This window comes from Magnolia sinica, chromosome 11, assembly GCF_029962835.1.
Source record: "Magnolia sinica isolate HGM2019 chromosome 11, MsV1, whole genome shotgun sequence".
NCBI lineage: Eukaryota > Viridiplantae > Streptophyta > Magnoliopsida > Magnoliales > Magnoliaceae > Magnolia > Magnolia sinica.
In genome coordinates this window covers 42,827,055-42,847,784 of record NC_080583.1, presented here as the reverse complement: position 1 = coordinate 42,847,784, position 20,730 = coordinate 42,827,055, and the positions used below count along the sequence as shown (strand labels likewise).

Sequence of the window (20,730 nt, the reverse complement as noted above, 5' to 3'; positions counted from 1 at the left end):
TGAACTTTGATTCTTCCCTAGGCATCTCTACTTTATTCTCGATCTGTTTACTGGACCTAAGGGTAATGATTGATTTGGCTTGCTCATGATATTGTTCTTGGTTTGAATTAGAGCCAATCTCATACTGTCCTTTTGGATTTACCACAGGTTGACTAGGGAACTTGCCCTTCTCTTTCTCACTCAATGTGGCAGTAAGTTGACCCAACTGTACTTCCAGCTTAGCAATAGATTGCGCATTTTCATGTAAACTCTGCTGGTTAGCTAGTAAAGTATGTTGGGTGTCTTTTTGAAATTGAAGTGAACTCTGCATAAAAAGATTGAGTGTATCCTCAAGAGATGGTTTCCTAGATTGTGGAGGCACTTGTTGATACTGTGAGAACTGCTGAGGTTGTTGATTGCCAACTTGGGAGTAAGGTTGCATAGGAGGATTTTCAGATGGTCCTCCTTATTGTGGTCCTTTTGCCCAAGAGAAATTTGGATGTCTAGCCCACCCTGGGTTGTAGGTGTTTGAGTAAGGATCATTCTCAGTTCTCCTAAAGGTGTTCATAGCGTTCACTTGTTCAGAGAGAAATTCTGAAAATACTGAACTAGATGGACAAGACTGCGTAGGATGGGCGAGACTAGAACATATGGCACATGACTCGAGCTGAGTTGTTTGTGGAGGTCCATTATTTAACATTAAAGCATCCACTTTCTTTGTCAGGTTATCAATTTTGGCATAAAGATCTGGCGTGACTCCTTCTTCATATATACCCCCTTTCTTTAGTGGTTGAGGACTTCTTTCACCTCTATTTGAATAGTCCCATTGCTAGGAGTTTTCACACAAGGTTTCAAAGAAATTCCAAGCTTCGACATCACTTTTGGTCATGAATGACCCTCCACTGGTGGCGTCAACCATGCGACGGTTTTGGGGTGTCAGACCGTCATAGAAGTATTGAACCTGTTGCCACTTTTCAAAACCATGGTGTGGACATTTAAAAAGTAAATCCTTCCATCTTTCCCAACATTCATGAAAGAGCTCACCCTCTTTTTGTGTGAAATTCGTAATTTCTCTACGGAGGGCATTAGTTTTGTGAACCGGAAAGAACTTGTTTAAGAACTTCTTAGACAATTGGTCCCATGTAGTGATAGACCCAACTCCTAGAGAATTCAACCATAATTTCGCCTTATCCTTCAAAGAAAAAGGAAAAAGGCCCAAACGGATCGAATCGTCTGAAAAGTTTTGAAACTTAAAGGTGGAGCAAATGTCTAAGAATTCTTTCACATGACGATATGGATCCTCCTTATCTGAACCATAAAAGGAGGGCAACAATTATATGACCCCAGGTTTAAGTTCAAAGTGTGCTGCCGTGGTGGCAGGCAACACTATACATGAAGGTGCATTGAATTGGACAGGAGCCGAATAATCTCTAAGAGCTTTAGTTCCATTCTCTTCCACCATTTCAAATAGGATGTTTCTAAATCTTCTACGAAAGGTTCTTTCTATTTCAGGATCGAAAGGTGCTAGTTCTATGTTCAGAGATCTATGTCCTAGCATAAACTATGTTATCAATATAAGAAAGAAAACTAAACTAAGATGCAACCTAAGATAAATAAAACTAAAAGAAAAAGTTATGAATTCCTAAAAACAAGAGAAAGCTATGTAAATGAGAATTGGAAAGAAGAACCCGGGAAAAGGAGATGATGAATGTCTGAAGATTTGAGAACTCCTCCTTTTGAAGACAATCTTATTTAGCAGCTTCCTTCCTCAATTCCTGTAGACATAATAGAAATAAATTGAATTTCCTAAAATAATGCTAGAAAAAATCCTAAGCAACGGTTAATTTCTAAAAAAGAAAGTTTCCAATCTTAGGAATAAAAAGCTAAGTTAGTTTCTAAAAAGGGAAAAAATTTCTAAAACTAGAAAATAGAAAGTTACTTGAAAGAAGAATCAAAATCTAAAATTAGAAAATAGGAAATTTCTAAAAAAAGAAAGCCTAGAAATAGAAAATTTCTAAAAAAAATAAAACCCTAATTCTAAAAATAGAAATTAGAAAATTTGGAAAGAGATTACCAAATTAGTAGTTTATGTCAGGACCCTACAGAACAGGAAATAGGTTAGTTTCTAAAAAAAAATTAACCTAAAGTTAGTAAAAAACCTAAGACTATGAATTATGATAAGAGAGAATCCTAAATCGAATTGGACCGAAACAGTCCCCGGCAACGGCACCAAAAACTTGATGTTTTATTTAAACCAACCTGATTTAAATGATTTGAAACTCGCAAGTATACGAATCAGATGTAGATATGGTACGTATTACGAGATCGTTCCCACAAGGACCGGTTGTCACAATTCAAAATTAAAGACTCTTCTTAACTAATCCAACAAATATTTGAGATAGTAATTGAGTAAACTAAACAAAAATCAATGGAAAAATAACCGAGAATAATGAGAAAAATTCAATCAAGGAGAAGACTAGGACTTTCGAATCCACCTCTAATTATCATAAACCTTGTTCTACCCGTTGATTCACCCTAATTCAGATTGATATCAAAATAAATACAGCGCACTCTATGTCCTTGGCCGGGCACACAGAATGTATAATTCCTTAAAGCATATGGATCACATCTTTCCATCCATGGTCAGGCATGGAGAGATGTAGATTCCTGTTTCTTCCTCTATAGGAACCTGTTCATGGTCAGACACAAGCACCTAGAATAATATTCCAAACGACATCCATAACTAGACTTTGGTTGAGCTCTTAGAATGGAGAGGTACAAAACTTTCAATTAAGCACACTAGAGAAAGAAACAAATCAATTAAATCAAAATGAAATCAACACATAACAAGGGTTATTCAAATTAGGGGCTTCATCTCAGCCCTAGCTAAGAAATTAAAAATCCATGGAATGTAGTATAGATCCAGAGAAGGAAGATGTAAGTGATGAAGAGCACATCCACATCCACATATTCTGCTTTGCTCTACGTCCAACCAAGCTCTCCCTCTTTCTTCTCTTTTCTTCTCTTTCTCTTCTCTGGATCTCTCAGCCACTCTCTCTCTCTCTCTCTCTCTCTCTCTCTCTCTCTCTCTCTCTCTCTCTCTCTCTTTCTCTGTTCTCAGATCCACGTCCAACCACCGATTTTCCTGTCTTCTCTCTTGCTTTCTTCTCTCCCTAAAAACCAGCCTTCCCCAAACTCTCGATCCCTTTTCCCCCTCAAAACGAGCCTTTTCTTTCTCCTTTATAGCTCTTAGGTGCGGTGCAGAGCTACGCATGAAAATAGCAACCGGTTGGTTGAGAAACAGAAGTCGGTGCGTGCTCCTTTTCGCAGCCAAGTTCAGATGCAAAACAGCCCCTCTTTCCTTGCTCAGTTTCCAAATAAATACCGTCCCTTAGGACGTTTTCGAGTTCTCTACATGATGGATGGCTTGGATTAATCGTACGAGCCGTAGAGGTGGGCCACAACTGATGCAAAAGTCAGATAGCGTCCAGGTGCGCGAAAACAGGGCATGCGGATTTCTTCCGCTGTGATGCTGGTGGGACCCATTCTCTCATTATTTTGGGAAATCCAATCCGTCCATTGGATGGAGGACGAGATTTCTGTCAAGAATACACAATTTTTACCTTCTTTTGATGAGGCCCACCCATTATCTTTCTCTGCCGTTCAACCTGCTTTTGAACAGATAGATTTCCATAAGCGCTCTCTTTTGAAATTCGGTCACCTACAATTTGGCAATAGAGATACTGGGATTCTGGTGGACGGCTTGGATTGTCATTTTGGGCAATGTATGGGGCCCACAACAGCAACCGGTGAAGGTGCTGTGTGAACGCTGTAACGGCAATTGCCGTTTTTGCTGAAGACAGTCGGTCAAACCAACTTTGATGGATTTGAGTGGTCCGGTGCGGCGCGGCTACACATGTTCTCAATACACACGCCACACATGCGGGGTCCACTACAATTTTCTTTCAAAATCTAATCCGACCATCTGTTTTGTCTCCTCATATAATGGGTTGAGACCAAATTTGATGCATATCCAGAGACTAGGTGGGCCCCACTTAAGGAATTAAAGGTCTGATCTGGCCGTTGGGCCACTTCCCGAGATATGAAATGGTTGAAATTTTATGTGTACGGTTTATTTATTCCCTCTATCCCATGTATAAAGTTTTGAGTCAATCGGATGGCGGAAACCATGTGATCTTGCATTCTGGACCATTTTCGGGCCTTTTTAATGTGAACGGCTTGATTTCCTCGGATCCCTGGCATGTAAATTCTTCGGCATTGGTCCTCTGGAGTGCGTCCCTTGCTCTGGTGACTTCGGAGTGTCAAATCCATGCTTGTAGCACTCTTTTTCCATCAACGCTCCTGATTTCATCTTGCAACAAAAATATAATTAAAATACTCCGTTAAACATTATTATATACGTAAAATCAGGTAATAATTGGGGTTTGATATGTAATATTCGACCCTCATCAATAAGCCACTAACACCCATGTTTCTAGCAGGGTGCACAGGTGGTGCAGGTGGAACGGCGCTCATGTTCTGGGTAAGGGCCCCAGCAATAGTGGTCCAAATCTGTTACTGCTACTGCTACATAAGGAGCATCATCTGATCCAGCCTAGCAAGAGGAGGAGCCTGATGATGTGAGGCATCGAAGAGGATGCACGGTTCTTCTCCAGAATCGGTGGTGCAAAAGGTGTCAGCCCATTTGTGGGGCCAGTGGCCGGCTGAGAATCCGGCATAGTCTAGTGACTCGGACCCAAACTGGGGTCCGAATGGCTATCACCTAGTCGCCAAGTGTAAGACGTGTCATATTCTGTGTGGCCTTAAGTGTCATTCCCTATATACAACATAGGGTGCAACTCGTGTCAAATTCTGCATAAGAACATACACTCATCCACACATCATTCACATTCCAAACCAGAAAAAAAAAACTTCATGCACTTCATTTACCAAAATCGTTACAATACATGTGATATAGATTCACATGAGTCATGACAAAAAATGCATGTGAGCTAACTTAAATAAGTTTTAACCACTAAACATACTAACGACCAAACAAGTCTACTAAGGCTAGTATAAAGGATGACTAACAGAAAAGCAAACTAAAAGACGACTACATATGTGACTAGTCGTCTAAATCTGGCAATGGTGGAGGTGCACCCTTGTCCTACATACAGCACAGGATAGCCCTCAAGGTGTGAGATACATTAGTAAATTTCTGCTCCATGAAGGCCTGATTCTCTTCTAACTTGGCTCGAGTCTCTTTGACCTCTTGTCGCAGGGCAACCTGGCCCTCCTCGATCTGAGCCAAACGGGCTTCCAAAGTAGCCCGATCACTGTTGCGCTCATGTGTAGCAGGTGGAGATCCCTCATCGGTGTCTTGGGCTTCTTTTTCTTCCTCTTCCTGCCCTTCCTCTTCTTCACCTTCTTCCTCTATCTCATCTCCGCCTTCTTCATCACTCTCTTCACCTTCACTTTCCGTCTCATCCTCACTCTCATCAAGTCTGGCTTGACGTTGTCGTGGCCCAATATTCATGTTGTTGAGAGTGGTGTCGTTGATGAAATGGATCAGCGCAAGCCTTTTTAAGCCAAGTCTGTAGCCAAATTAACGCACAAGCTTGCATATAAGAAAGCCGAATGGGAGTGAAATGGTTGTCCTAAGAGAGCGTGCGGTCTGAACTATCTGTAGTAGTACATACATAGGCAGGCATAGGTTGTCTCCCTGCCCAGCTCGGTACAAAAAGTCTACCATCAGACCCGTGCACTGGCTGCGATTGCTCCATCAGGGATACACATTATGGGTGAAGATGTGGTAGAGCAGGTGGAAGTCAAGAGTCATTCTGGATGCCAGGAGGCAATTGCCTAGATTCTAGTGGACCAGTCGGCCACAAAGAAATCACGTGCGGTGATCTTTTTCACGCGCACTCTTGAGGCTCTTCTCACTAGCATGAACCTCTCCACGCGGCATCCCCATGATTCGGGCTATCAAACTAACATCAACTGTGGCTTCCCACCTTCCCACATGAATTTTAAACTGTAAAGGCTCTAGCGATGGCTCTTGTATATGAGTGTAGAAGGCTCGGACAGTGCTCTTATTCACACATGAATTGCCCTCAAATATGGAACCCCATTCGGCATCCAATAGGTGATCCATTGCCGGATAAAGCCCAAACAATTTCTCATCCACGTGTGCTTCAAAGAGGACCCTACGGCCCTGAAATCTTCCATGTGTCATATCCGCCAATAGTGTTCTTTCGAGGGGAGCCTGGGGATCGAGATCCCACTTCATCCTTACTCCCAATCGATGCTTATACTTGCTGCGGTGCCTTTCTGCTTCCTTGAATGGGTAGGGCAGCTAGGCCCGGCTTCATTCGTGGAAGCCCTCTTCTTCCACATGAGAGAAAGAAGCATGGAGAGCGAGAATATGGCTGCCACGAGCTCAAAAAGAGTCATGAAAGTGAAATAAAATGGAGTGATTGGGTGGATTGTTAGACTTTGAGATTTTTGAGACACGAATGAGAGTTTGTGCACCCAAATGGAAGGAAATGAGGGAAATAGACGATGGGTTTGAAAGGAACGATGGGCGGTGTGTATGTAGTGATGAAAAAGGAAGAGGATTTGAGATTAAGGGGAGATTTGAGAGAGAAAAATGGAGAGTTGAGATATTTGGAAAGCTTGGAAGGATAGGAATGAGAGGAAAGAAGCACATTTTCGTGGGGCCCACAGCCGTGTACATGTGCCGGCCCGACCGGCCCGGCGTGGCCCGATAGGCCCGGACCACCCAATCGATGAGGCCTCGCCGATCAGGCGATGGCATTGCCAGTCGCTGGACAATGGGGTGAGGTCTCACCCTAGTGGCGATGGTATCCCCCCCCCCGGGGTGCTGAAAATGTGCAAGATCCACTTTGGATCCCCCCGATTTGTACCGTTCAAGCCCCTGAGTCTGTTTGATCCATTTCAGGTTCCATCTCATGTATATTCACGCATTTCGAGTTGTTTGAGTGTGGAATATGTCAAATTATCATCTAAACCCATCAATTGACGGTCTATAAAGGAACTGGGATCACCTTACATGATCACAGATGCGTACGGGTCTTGTTTCAATGGTCAGTTTCACTCGTTGGCGAAACTTGGAATCGTACGATTGTTTCTACATTTTATTGCTCCTTCCTAAGTCAAAGTACGTCAGTGTGCATCGTGTTACCATAACCCAAGCCCAGTTTAATCCAAATCATGATCTGATACCAACTTGTAACACCTTGAAAATCGGGGGTCGAGTAGGAGCCCAACTCTCGAGTTCCAGCGCATCAATTATGCAACATAGATAATGATGATTAAATGTTATTTGTATTAGCACATTAAACATGAATGGGATTACACTAAATCAACATATCATACTCCATAGACAGTTAAATTACGCAAGCGGAAGACTGTGATAAGTATATAAAGGATATAAGTGGTTATGAGTCCCCAGAGTATGAATATGATACCAGGTTAAATAATTACATATTTGGTTCCAAAATATACAAAATAATAAAGTGTATGTCATCTAAGCCATATCCCTATAGCCCCGGTGATGCAACTCCAGGTCTATATAGACCCACTAGAGAGTTACAGATAGGAGAACTCCTCACATCATAAAAGTTAGGCTCTGCTTCGTAAGCATCGCCATCATCTGCAACTAAACCAGAGTCTGGTTGGTGTTTTAAAACACCGTCCCAAAGTGGGAGTGAGTGATCAACTCAGTGGAGCAATAAGGCAAAGGTTAACATGTTTCAATTCAGTCAAGTAGTACAACAATCATGTCCTAAGTACTCTTGTTAATGGAGGAGTGATATGTTGTAATGATGCATGCCCTCGCCTGCACTCCCTCAGCGACATCATCTCACGGTCGCGCATTGCAAAGTCCCTAAACGTGCACTTCCTCACCAAAGTACATGCAATGCGGTGCATGATCATGTTAGGCAATATTTAATTAGGTTTATTCATGCAGCAGATTTAAGAAGCAAAGGTACCTCCCTTTATATCATTTACCCAAATGATGATCCATCTAAGGTCATCAATCCTAGTTGGTCACATACGATAGGAAGTTCCAGGTCGCTACGGAGAGGCTCGTCACCTCAGCGCAGGCCTAGTTTATACTTGAGGTCACTACGGAAAGGCTCGTCACCTGATCGCGGTCCTGGTGTATACTCGAGGTTACTCCACCAACGCCTTACCAACTGGCAATCTATTTTCAAAGGCTCATCACCAACCCAACTGGGGACCACAGCCAAGCTGCGCCGGGGTAGGCTGACAGCTTGAATACAATGTCCCATACCAACGTATTCAGCTCATGAGTTTGGTTTTCCCACTGGACACTACGGGGAGGCTCGTCACCCCAGCGTAGGCCGACAGCTCGACCACGGTGTCCCATATCACCATGCCCGGCTCATGAGTCTTAGCGGATTGGGGTACCAAGGTTAAACGGGCTTTTCACTAGTAAGTTAATACCTTAGATTCAAGCAATAGTGTCCATACATGGTGAACATACATTAGGTCAATCGGATTACTAGACAAGCTCGACTGCTACGAGCATATGCTGAATTAATCGACATGGAGGCCTAACCACTGTCGATAATCACCGTACAACTCAGATTTATCGAACGTATCCATCGTGGCTAAAACAGTTTGGCCACCGATCGTAAACCGTTACCGATTACCTAGACTACATCGTAGCCCCAATCATACTCCAAACAATAGCATTCACATGAGATAGTCAAAGACAGTATATGACAGTGAATCTAAATATAAATCTCATTTGAGCATTTCAACAAACAAATAGTACACGTGTTTTCATATATAGGCATTTCATCTATAAATCACATAGTAGTAAGATAGGTTACATAAAAGAAGTTGTATCTATAGATAAGGGAATTGAGAATCCTATCTCAACGCCCTCATTAAGTACATTTCAACAAGCATTTTCTTATTTAGGCATTTTACCAAACACTTAGACTACACATATCACATACATGTAATATATTAGTTAAGACACATATTATAGCAAATCCTTCCGCATTGGAGTTGCCACACATACAACAATCATGTATTATCAATAAGTAAACATAACAAGCACAAATCATAATTCCGTATTCATTCAAACATTTCAACAAACACATAAAATGCATTATATTTAACATAGATATATATGTGTGTAATACACGGTAACCATCGCATCTAAGCACATGTGATAGCAATCAAGTCAGTCATAAATCATTAACTGACATTGAAAGCCTTGAAAACCAGAACCTAAACGTTTATAGTTTGCAGCTTTCACCGGTAAACTCGTATCGAACTCAGTTCGAACACTAAGTCTTCGTCTACGGCACAACAGCAACCTATAACATGAAATAGGTTAGCTATTTTATCATTTACTCTATTTGGATACCTAAAACAGATTTGGGTTGAGATTTCTTACCCAAGAATGGAATCGAAATCGCCGGTATGGCGATGCACGTAGGATGATTTAGCACATGGAGTGGCAAGATCGAATCCCGGCGACAAACCACAACTCTCCCTCACTTCTCCTCACTTTCTCCTTCTCTTTTCTCACTTCTCTATCCTAGGGTTTAACATTTCGTATGGAATGAGAGAGGGGTGGGTTAAGGCCATTATATAGGCCTAAAATTGATGTCAATGGCCCCAAGGTCATGGTATACTTAGGTTATAGCCAAAGGGTGGCTGTTTCGCCCAACGGAGCTCATCTGGAGGCCCTTTTTCTGCATACATTCCAGAGAAAGTTCCCTGCCAATGGATTTATATCAGGTTAAGTTTTCAATCTGATCGGATTTACAGATCGACGGTGGAGGACCAGTTTCAGTTCAACGGTCATCGTTACTCAATTAGGGCCACAAGTACACTGACATGTATTAAAAAATTTTCCTAATCCAAGGGTGTAGTTGGGTCAGAATCTGATAGTTTGAAACCTTAAATTTGGCCTGCAAACGAACGGCCCAATTCACTTAAGTTTGAGTTTATTTTCTAAAGATATTCGCATTTCTCACACACTTCACTTCGGGCTCAAGTTGTGCATTTCTGGATACTATTGGGACTTGATTTCTGAGATGGTTGTCAAGCCCAGTAAGGCAGTTGAAAAGGCCAAGCTATATGTCCTAGAGGGGGGGTGAATAGGACGATGTCAAATAAAACTTATAACAGCGAAATTTAAAAGAAAATGATAGCCAAAGTAAATCACAATGCAGGAAAGTAAAATAACCTCAAAATTCAGATCTTGAGAGGTTGATACAAATGTTATTCTAAGGACAACCTTACACCAAAAACCAGAGTTTATGGTAGGACAACCTTATTTCTAGAAAGGTCTTTGTATCAAATCTCAAATCGAAGAGGAATACAGAATTAAATACAAACTGAATTGAAATGAATTGTAATAAAAAATGTATTGTTCTAGGGACAGCCATACACCATAAAAATGGCAGGGCAACCTTGCTGGAACAACTTTCAAATGAAATTGAAAATCAAGCTGATAAAGGAATAGCTGAAAATAAATTCTAAACTATTACAACATTCTCACAATGCTTGAATTAAATGATTACAACATTCACCACCATACATACATCCCACAAAAGAATAATTAAAAATTAGAAGAATAAATCAATCAAACACAAGGGTTTATATTGGTTCGACTGTGTGTTCACCAACTGTTAAACAACAGCCACACAAAGAGCTACTCCACTCCTAATATCCTCACACAGGGGATATTAGAGTTCACTAAAAATAGGTTTTCCCAGGTTCACCCAAAACCTTTACAATTGTGTTTTTGTATGTGGGCTTACACAATTAAAAAAACCCCACTTCTGAGTTTTCCTGGCTCTCCTCAGATAACCAATACAACAAGATTTTTCTGGCAAATCTTGAAAGAAACCAAAATAGAAAGGGATTTACAATTAAATGTAAAATACCTGATTATCTCCTTCGATGTAGCAGCTCGGTAGAACCAAATCAGAGTAGATGATTGAATGTCCAAGTTCAATGTCCAGTACTCAATTACAATGGTTCTAATTCTAATAGATTTTAAATTAAACCAAATAGGGCTTGCCTTAATTGATTTTGATTCCAAAGAAAGGGAATAATAATTCCTCTTATCAAATCAGATTGGAATAGCAGAAACAAAATCAATTAAATAAAGCTAAGGAAAGAGAATATTAAATAAGCACACTTAGCTTAGATGGAGCTCAGAATTATCTCTCAGAAGTTCGACGAAGATTGACTTGAATAGATTAATTAATTCGATCATTTCTTCTGAGATTCGTGCATTATTTATAAGTGAGAAGATCGTGTCTTCGACTGGTCTAGAGTGCTCTTCGACTAGTCGAAGCAACAACAGATATTTGAAAAATCCGGCGGGATATGCTCTGACCGTTCTATGACTGGTCGAAGCTTTCCTACGACTGGTCGTAGGTCACCTACGACTGGTCGTAGGAGCTGAAAAAACTTCGCTGGAATTCGAGTCGAAGATGTTCGACTGGTTGAAGATGCAGTCGACACTGTTTCTACGACTGGTCGAACAAATTCCTAGACTGGTCGAAGCCTAACAGATTTCATCCGGAATTTGTAACAAACTCACGACTGATCGAGGAATTTCTTAGACTGGTCGAAGCAAGTCTAGGACTAGTCGAAGAAAGCCTAGGACTAGTCGAAGAACAGACCAATCACATGTAAAATAAACATTCGGTTTATGTATCCGAAATGACCTACTTCTAAGGTCAACCTATGGTCAATCAAACCTCAACCATGAAGTATGGACATTGAAACATTAGGAGCAAGTGACCTTGAGGTATGAGCCTTGAAGTCTTGATGAGTTCAATCTTGAAATCTTGATATAGCTCAATCTTGAAAGGGTCTTGAGTTCTTTACCAACTGCCTTGTACTCTTCTTGAAGTCTTGCAGCTTAAGTCTTGTCTTATGAGCAGTTCTTTCATTCAAGATTAATTCTTGTACTTGTGAGCTTTGCTTGATGTGAGCTTAGCTTGTTCATGAATGTTGATCCTTAAGAGAGCTTCACTTATGCAAGTTATATATAACATAACAGTGATTTTGGCACCACAAATTTGACAAAAGATAGGGATATAAACTATAGCACTTACAATCTCTCCCTTTGTCAAATTAGTGACAAAACACATAACCAAGATAAACAAAAGTAAAACAACTGGTTAATACCTGCAAATCAATATTCAATATTCAACATTCAACCAGACAAGCTCAAACATACTCCCTCTGACTCCCCCTGAGTAACATAATCAATGCTACTCCTCTCACAATCACATTAAGAACAAACCATTCTCCCCCTTTTTGTCACAATATGACAAAGGAGAACTAAATAAAGGAAGTCATAAGAGGAAACATGAGGAAGTAAGAGAGTATAGTAAAAGAGTCATAGAGATACTCAAGATAGCATCACATATATCCAGCATAAAACATAAATAAAATCCAACTCAAAATCAAGTGCTCAGTAATAGAGTTATTATAGACCAAAAGTCTCATAAAAACTACTCAGAACTAGAACTTGATGAAGGAGTAGGAATAGAGGGATCAAGTTGGTGCATGCCTTTGTTCAAGCGCCTAAGATATTTGCGCATGTACTTGAATTGCAAATCATGAGCAACAGACATGTTTTCCAACTTAACATTTATATTCTCAACTTTATCCTCTAATGCACTCAGACGTGCATCAACATCAGATGGTACAAAATCTGGATCATTTGCTGAGTCAGAATCCAGTTCCTCAAAAATGTCATCCATATTAATGTCATCACCAGCTTGTTCATGACCACCACCACCACCACCACCTTGTTCAGGAAGCAGATCCAACTTCATCTTATTGATATTTGTATTATTGAAGATCAGATGATGGATAGGTGCTTCATCAATAGGCGTATCGACTAACATATGAGTAGCCAATACAGTCATAAAATAGGCAAAAGGAATGTCACTATGACCAGGATGGAGTCGAAACTGAATAATGAAATGACAGATTAAGGAAGGCAAACAAATCTGAGTACCATTGGAAATAGCATGGATAACACGAACCATAAATGAAGTCAAGTCAGATTTATTACCCGAACGAGGATACAGATTAGAAACAAAGATTCTGTGGAGAATTTTGTATTTGGGTAACAAATACCTTGCGGGAAGCGCATTCCCTTTTTGAGTCCATTGAATATCCATGTTGCACAAATCTCTAGTGAGCATGCGTTTTTCAGACATTGAGGGTTTATCAGTTAAATTATGGATAGGAATACCCTCATCATTCACAGGAATTTTCATAAGGGCTGAAATTAAATGACGATCAACGTCAAAAGGCCCTTCTCTAGTAGAAATTTGAAAAGTTAAATTATCCTGTGAGAAAGTACTAATACATGTAAACATGGATTGGGCAATGGACCGGTATGCAGGCCCACCCCAATGCAATAAGTTAACCCAACTTACAGCTTCAAGCATAGGAAGGATGTCAAAAGGTGCAATGTGATTGACATCAACAGGATGTTCAACGATAACATTACATGATCTAATGTCCCTAAATATGATGGATCATCATTGGGAACAAGAAGATGACGTTTAGAGATAGCTGTCGATCTGGAGGAAGAAGAAGGACCACGTGAAGTAGTTTTTCTACCTCTAGAAGCTATTTGCAACAAGGATTTCAAGAAAATAGGAAGTTGCAAAGGATTGAGAAGTGGGTTTAATCAAAACAGATTTTTCAAAATCCAAACCCCAAATCTCAATGATTTTCAAAATAGAAAGCTTCAAGAGAGAAAAGGAAGCAATCTTGACACAAATATGTAAGAAAAAGGGGATTTGGAACACTAACCTTGAAGAACTTGAGGAATGGGTTCGACAAGTCGAAGTTCGACTCCAAGGAGAAGAAAGAAGAAATGAGGAAGAAAGTGAAAAATTCCCAATTTGAAGTGAAACCCGTGTTCCACGACTGGTCGTGGGTATCTACGACCGGTCGTAGGACGACTGGTCGTGTATACTCACGACTGGTCATAAAAACCCCAAAAATTCAAATTACTTGCAAATTATACAAAATATGGAATTTAATCTAGCAAATATATACAGTATAATACAAGAAGGCATAAATTATCAATTTAAAATGCACATGCCAAGATCAAATTTTATCTTTTTGAACCTACTTTTATCAAGAGGTTTTGTGAAAATGTCAGCACGTTGATCTTTAGTAGGTATATATTCTAGAGATATAACTTTTTCTTCTACTAATTTCCTCATATAATGAAATCTAATGTCAATGTGCTTAGTACGAGAATGCTGAATAGGATTTTTTGAAATATTTATCGCACTGGAATTATCACAATGTAATAACATAGAATCCTGTTTAATTCCATAATCACTTAGCATTCGTTGCATCCAAACAAGCTGTGTACATGCATTACCAGCTGCGATATACTCAACTTCAGCTGTTGAAAGTGATATAGAATTTTGTTTCTTACTAAACCAGGAAACTAGACAATTTCCAATGTAAAAACAATCACCACTGGTTGATTTTCTATCATCTAGATTACCAGCCCAGTCAGCATCCGAGTACCCAGCTAATTGGACATTAGTTTCATGAGGAGACCAGAGACCAAGATTTACAGTACTTGCGACATATCTAATAATTCGATTGACAGCAGTCAAGTGAGATTCTTTTGGATCAGATTGATATCTTGCGCAAATACCAAAACTTAGAGAAATATCAGGTCTACTAGCAGTTAAATATAACAAACTACCAATCATACTCCGATAAAGTTTTGAGTCAACATTTTTACCATTAGAGTCCTTTGATAGTTTCAGGGTAGTACTCATAGGAGTATCAAAATTCTTGCCATTTTCAAATCCAAATCTCTTGATTAGATTCAAAGCATACTTAGATTGAGAAATGAATATTCCTTCAGATTATTGCTTTACTTGCAATCCAAGGAAATAAGTCAATTCCCCAACCATGCTCATTTCGAACTGTCATTTCATCAAATCTGCAAACTCATTAGTCAAGTCAGTATAAGTTGATCCATAAATGATATCATCAACATAAATCTGTACCATTAAGATATGATCATTATGTTTTTTTAACAAACAGAGTTTTATCAACAGATCCCATTTGAAAATTATGACTTAGAAGAAATTTCGTTAGTTTCTCATACCATGCCCTAGGTGCTTGTTTTAATCCATAAAGTGCCTTTTTAAGCCGATATACATGATCAGTATTTTTGGAATCTTCAAATCCCATTGGCTGTTCAACATAGACTTCTTCATGTAAATCGCCATTTAGAAAAGCACTTTTCACATCCATCTGATAGATCTTTATCTTTTTAAAACATGCAATGGATATAAATAGTCTGATAGATTCAAGGCGTGCTACTGGTGCAAAGGTTTCATCAAAATCAATCCCTTCAATTTGAGTATAACCTTCTACCACCAGTCTAACCTTGTTTCTAATTATATTTCCACATTCGTCAGACTTATTTTTGAAAATCCATTTTGTTCCAATGATGTGTTTATCTTTAGGTCTTGGTACGAGATACCAAACATCATTTCTTATGATTGGTTGAGTTCATCTTGCATCGCAACAATCCAGTTCTCATCAGCCAGAGCTTCTTTTACGTTAGATGGTTCAATTTGGGATGTAAAACATACATAATTACATATATCCTCAAGTTGTCTACGGGTGCGAACACCGGTGAGAGGGTTTCCAAGAATTTGTGTGGTTGGATGATCTTTAAGAGTCCTCAACTCAGAATCAGTCTGATTCGATGAAGTATCAGGTTTATCAATGATTAGTACTTCATCATTATCTGAATTAGAAATTGGCGTGTTTAAGTGATCATCAATGACAACATTAATGGATTCTTGAATCACACCAGTCCTTTTGTTCAGAACCCTATAAGCTCGACTATTTAAAGAATATCCTAGAAAAATAACTTCATCACTCTTCGTATCGAACATTCCCAAATTTTCACGATCACGTAAAATATAGCACTTGCTACCAAAAACTCGAAAGTATTTAACAGTAGGCTTTTTTTTATTGAACCACAATTCATAAGCCATTTTATTATTATCTTTTCTAGTGTAGACTCGGTTAATAATAAAGCAAGCTGTGTTGACTGCTTCAGTCCAAAGATTTTTAGAGAGCTTCATGCTATTCAATATGACATTAGCCATTTCTTGAAGCACCCTATTCTTTCTTTTAACAATTCCATTTTGTTGTGGAGTTTTGGGAGCAGAGAATTCATGTAATATTCCTTGGTCGGTACAAAACTTCTCAAAATTGCTATTCTCAAATTCAGATCCATGATCACTACGAATTTTACTGATTTGAGAAGATTTTTCAATTTGAATCCTTTTGAGAACTTTTCTTACTTCTTCAAGGGTTTCAGATTTGTCCCTTAAGAAGACTACCCACGTATATCTGGTAAAGTCATCAACTATTACCAGGATATACTTTTTCCCACCACGACTTTCCGTTCTGGTAGGTCCTATCAGATCCATGTGGAGAAGTTCGAGTGGTCTTGATGTGGTATTTGAATTCACCTTTTTGTGTGAGTTCTTTGTTTGTTTGCCTATCTGGCACTCACCACATATTTTATCTAATTTCTGAAGTTTGGGTAAACCTCTTACACTCGTTTGCTGAATCGATATAAATTTCGATAATGTACATGTCCAAGACGTTTGTGCCATAAATCAGTCTCATCTGTATGGACCATGTAACATGTTTGATTAGATGAGCTGGATTCACTAATAATATAGCAATTTTCAGACGTTCTACGTCCAGTTAATATTACAGAACCCTTATTATTTAGTATCTCACAGCTTTGATTAGAAAACCGAACATTATGGTTATTATCACATATTTGTGATATACTAAGCAAGTTGTGCTTTAGGCCTTCAACGTATAAAACATTTTTAAACACCGGAAGATTAAAAAGTTGAACCGTACCTTGGCCTATTATCTTGCAGTTGCTACCATCACCAAATGTGACTGAACCATCAGTCATATCTTTCAGATCCATGAATAAAGCTTTGTCACATGTCATATGCCTGGAGCATCCACTGTCTAGGTACCACTTTGAATGACTTGTTGCTTTGAAAGCAGTGTAAGCAACCAAGTAGGTAACTTTAGGAACCCATTTCATAACTGTTTTGGGTTTAGGAACATAGTTGGTCTTCTTTTGTGTATATTTGTAGGAATGACTTATAGAGTTAGATTTTAAGAGCTCCTTAAGTAAATCAACTATCTTTTCAGCTAGTGAATTTCATTTCTGATTAAAGTTGACATGGCTGTTACTAGGTTTTTGAAAAGTTTTTGAATTTTTAGAAAAATCTTGATAAGTAGTTTTCCCTTTTAAGTTTGAGGACTCTCCTTTAACAAACATAGGAGGAGTATACATTTGTTTAGGAGATAAATTTTTATCATAGCCCAACCCGGATCGATCGCCACATTTTCTAGATCCGGATAAAAGTTTCTCTAACTTTGGATCACCTTGGGCATATTTCCATGCGTCCTTTAAACTCAGAAGAAAAGATACTTCAATTTTAAGTTTCTCAATTTCAGATTTTAAATCAACAATTAGTGAGTTTTTGAATTCCAAATCGCATTTTGATTTTTCAAAACAATCTGAAATTTGTGATTTTTCTAAGACAAGTGAATCAAAACAATTTTTGAGTTTAGAAAACTTTTCTTTTTGAAGTTTAAGTTTGACAGCAATTTTACAACTTTCCTTATATAGGGCATTGTAAGCATCTTGAAGATCATCTTCATTTTCACATTCACTATTCAGATTTTCTTCACTTGTAGAGTCATTATCTGAAAATGTGAATTTGGCTAGAGTCATAAGAGCTTTAATCTCATTGCCCGACTCAGTTTCAGAATCTTCTGATTCAGAAGAACCTTCAGAATTAGATGATTCATCCCATGTAGCCAACATACCCTTCTTCTTGGGTTTGTCCCTTTTAGGACATTTATTTGCTAAGTGCCCATATTCTTGACAGTTGTAACATTGACTATCTTTCAAAGATTTTCGAAATTTGGGTCTAAACTTCTTTTTATCATTTGATTTTTGAAAATCAACCCTTTTCTTGCTTTTGAAAATCTTGTAAATTTTTTTAGCTAAAAGAGCCATATCATTTTCTGAATCAGAATTTTCTTCTAAATTACATTTAGAAGATTTTAGTGCGATAGATTTACCTTTAGGAGCTTTAAAGTTTAACTCATAGGTTTGTAGTGAACCAACTAGTTCTTCTACCCTCATATTATCCGTATCACGAAGTTCCTGGATCGCAGTTACTTTAGAATTGAACCGTTCAGGAAGTGAGCGTAATATTTTTGCACACACTTTACTTTCTGGGATTTTATCGCCAAGACCCCACATTGAGTTTACAATGTCATTTAATCTAGTGTAAAAGTCCATAAACATTTCATTTTCCTCCATATGAATTTCTTCAAATCTGGTTGTGAGGAGTTAGACTTTAGATTTTTTTACAATTGTAGTACCCTCGTGTGTCATTTCTAATATATCCCAAGCTTGCTTTACAGTATCACAGGAAATGATTCTTTTGAATTCATCCGGTGATAGTGTGCAAGTAATTGCATTTAGTGCTTTAGCATTTGCACTACTCTCACTTTTCTGAAGGGTGGTCCATTGGTAATTTGGTGTGACTTTCATAGATTTTGAACCATCAACCCCAGTAACTTCCATGATAGGAGGATTCCATTCAGTCACTGTGGCTTGCCACACATTTTCATCCATTGATTTGAGGAAGATCCTCATTCTGGCTTTCCAATAGGCATAGTTGGAGCCATCAAAGGGTGGAGGCCTAGTGACTGAAAGGCTATCAAAATTTGACATCTTAAATAGCTTAAATCGTTAGCTCAGGAATTAAATCCAAGAATTAAAAAGGAGCTATTAGGCTCTGATACCACTTGAAAAGGCCAAGCTATATGTCCTAGAGGGGGGGTGAATAGGACGATGTCAAATAAAACTTATAACAGCGGAATTTAAAAGAAAATGATAGCCAAAGTAAATCACAATGCAGGAAAGTAAAATAACCTCAAAATTCAGATCTTGAGAGGTTGATACAAATGTTATTCTAAGGACAACCTTACACCAAAAACCAGAGTTTATGGTAGGACAACCTTATTTCTAGAAAGGTCTTTGTATCAAATCTCAAATCGAAGAGGAATACAGAATTAAATACAAACTGAATTGAAATGAATTGTAATAAAAAATGTATTGTTCTAGGGACAGCCATACACCATAAAAATGGCAGGGCAACCTTGCTGAAACAACTTTCAAATGAAATTGAAAATCAAGCTGATAAAGGAATAGCTGAAAATAAATTCTAAACTATTACAACATTCTCACAATGCTTGAAATAAATGATTACAACATTCACCACCATACATACATCCCACAAAAGAATAATTAAAAATTAGAAGAATAAATCAATCAAACACAAGGGTTTATAGTGGTTCGCCTGTGTGTTAACTAACTGTTAAACAACAGCCACACAGAGCTACTCCACTCCTAATATCCTCACACAGGGGATATTAGCGTTCACTAAAAATAGGTTTTCCCAGGTTCACCCAAAACCTTTACAATTGTGTTTTTGTATGTGGGCTTACACAATTAAAATAACCCCACTTCTGAGTTTTCCTGGCTCTCCTCAATTAACCAATACAACAAGATTTTTCTGGCAAATCTTGAAAGAAACCAAAATAGAAAGGGATTTACAATTAAATGTAAAATACCTGATTATCTCCTTCGATGTAGCAGCCCGGTAGAACCAAATCAGAGTAGATGATTGAATGTCCAAGTTCAATGTCCAGTACTCAATTACAATGGTTCTAATTCTAATAGATTTTAAATTAAACCAAATAGGGCTTGCCTTAATTGATTTTGATTCCAAAGAAAGGGAATAATAATTCCTCTTATCAAATCAGATTGGAATAGCAGAAACAAAATTAATTAAATAAAGCTAAGGAAAGAGAATATTAAATAAGCACACTTAGCTTAGATGGAGCGCAGAATTATCTCTTAGAAGTTCGACGAAGATTGGCTTGAATAGATTAATTAATTCGATCATTTCTTCTGAGATTCGTGCATTATTTATAAGTGAGAAGATCGTGTCTTCGACTGGTCTAGAGTGCTCTTCGACTAGTCGAAGCAACAACAGATATTTGAAAAATCCGGCGGGATATGCTCTGACCGTTCTATGACTGGTCGAAGCTTTCCTACGACTGGTCGTAGGAGCTGAAAAAACTTCGCTGGAATTCGAGTAGAAGATGTTCGACTAGTCGAAGATGCAGTCGACACTGTTCCTACGACTGGTCGAACAAATTCCTAGACTAGTCGAAGCCTAACAGATTTCATCCGGAATTTGTAACAAACTCACGACTGATCGAGGAATTTCTTAGACTGGTCGAAGCAAGTCTAGGACTAGTCGAAGAAGGCCTAGGACTAGTCGAAGAACAGACCAATCACATGTAAAATAAACATTCGGTTTATGTATCCGAAATGACCTACTTCTAAGGTCAACCTATGGTCAATCAAACCTCAACCATGAAGTATGGACATTGAAACATTAGGAGCAAGTGACCTTGAAGTATGAGCCTTGAAGTCTTGATGAGTTCAATCTTGAAATCTTGATGTAGCTCAATCTTGAAAGGGTCTTGAGTTCTTTACCAACTGCCTTGTAC

At 38.7% G+C, this 20,730-nt stretch overlaps 1 non-coding gene across 1 annotated transcript; it reads left to right on the top strand.

The window, feature by feature from the left end:
* Positions 1-956: 956 nt before the first annotated feature.
* On the top strand, positions 957-1,063 carry LOC131219837 (small nucleolar RNA R71). Its single transcript, XR_009158479.1, has one exon. It is a non-coding gene; the product is annotated as a small nucleolar RNA R71 (small nucleolar RNA).
* The last annotated feature ends 19,667 nt before the right edge of the window (positions 1,064-20,730 follow it).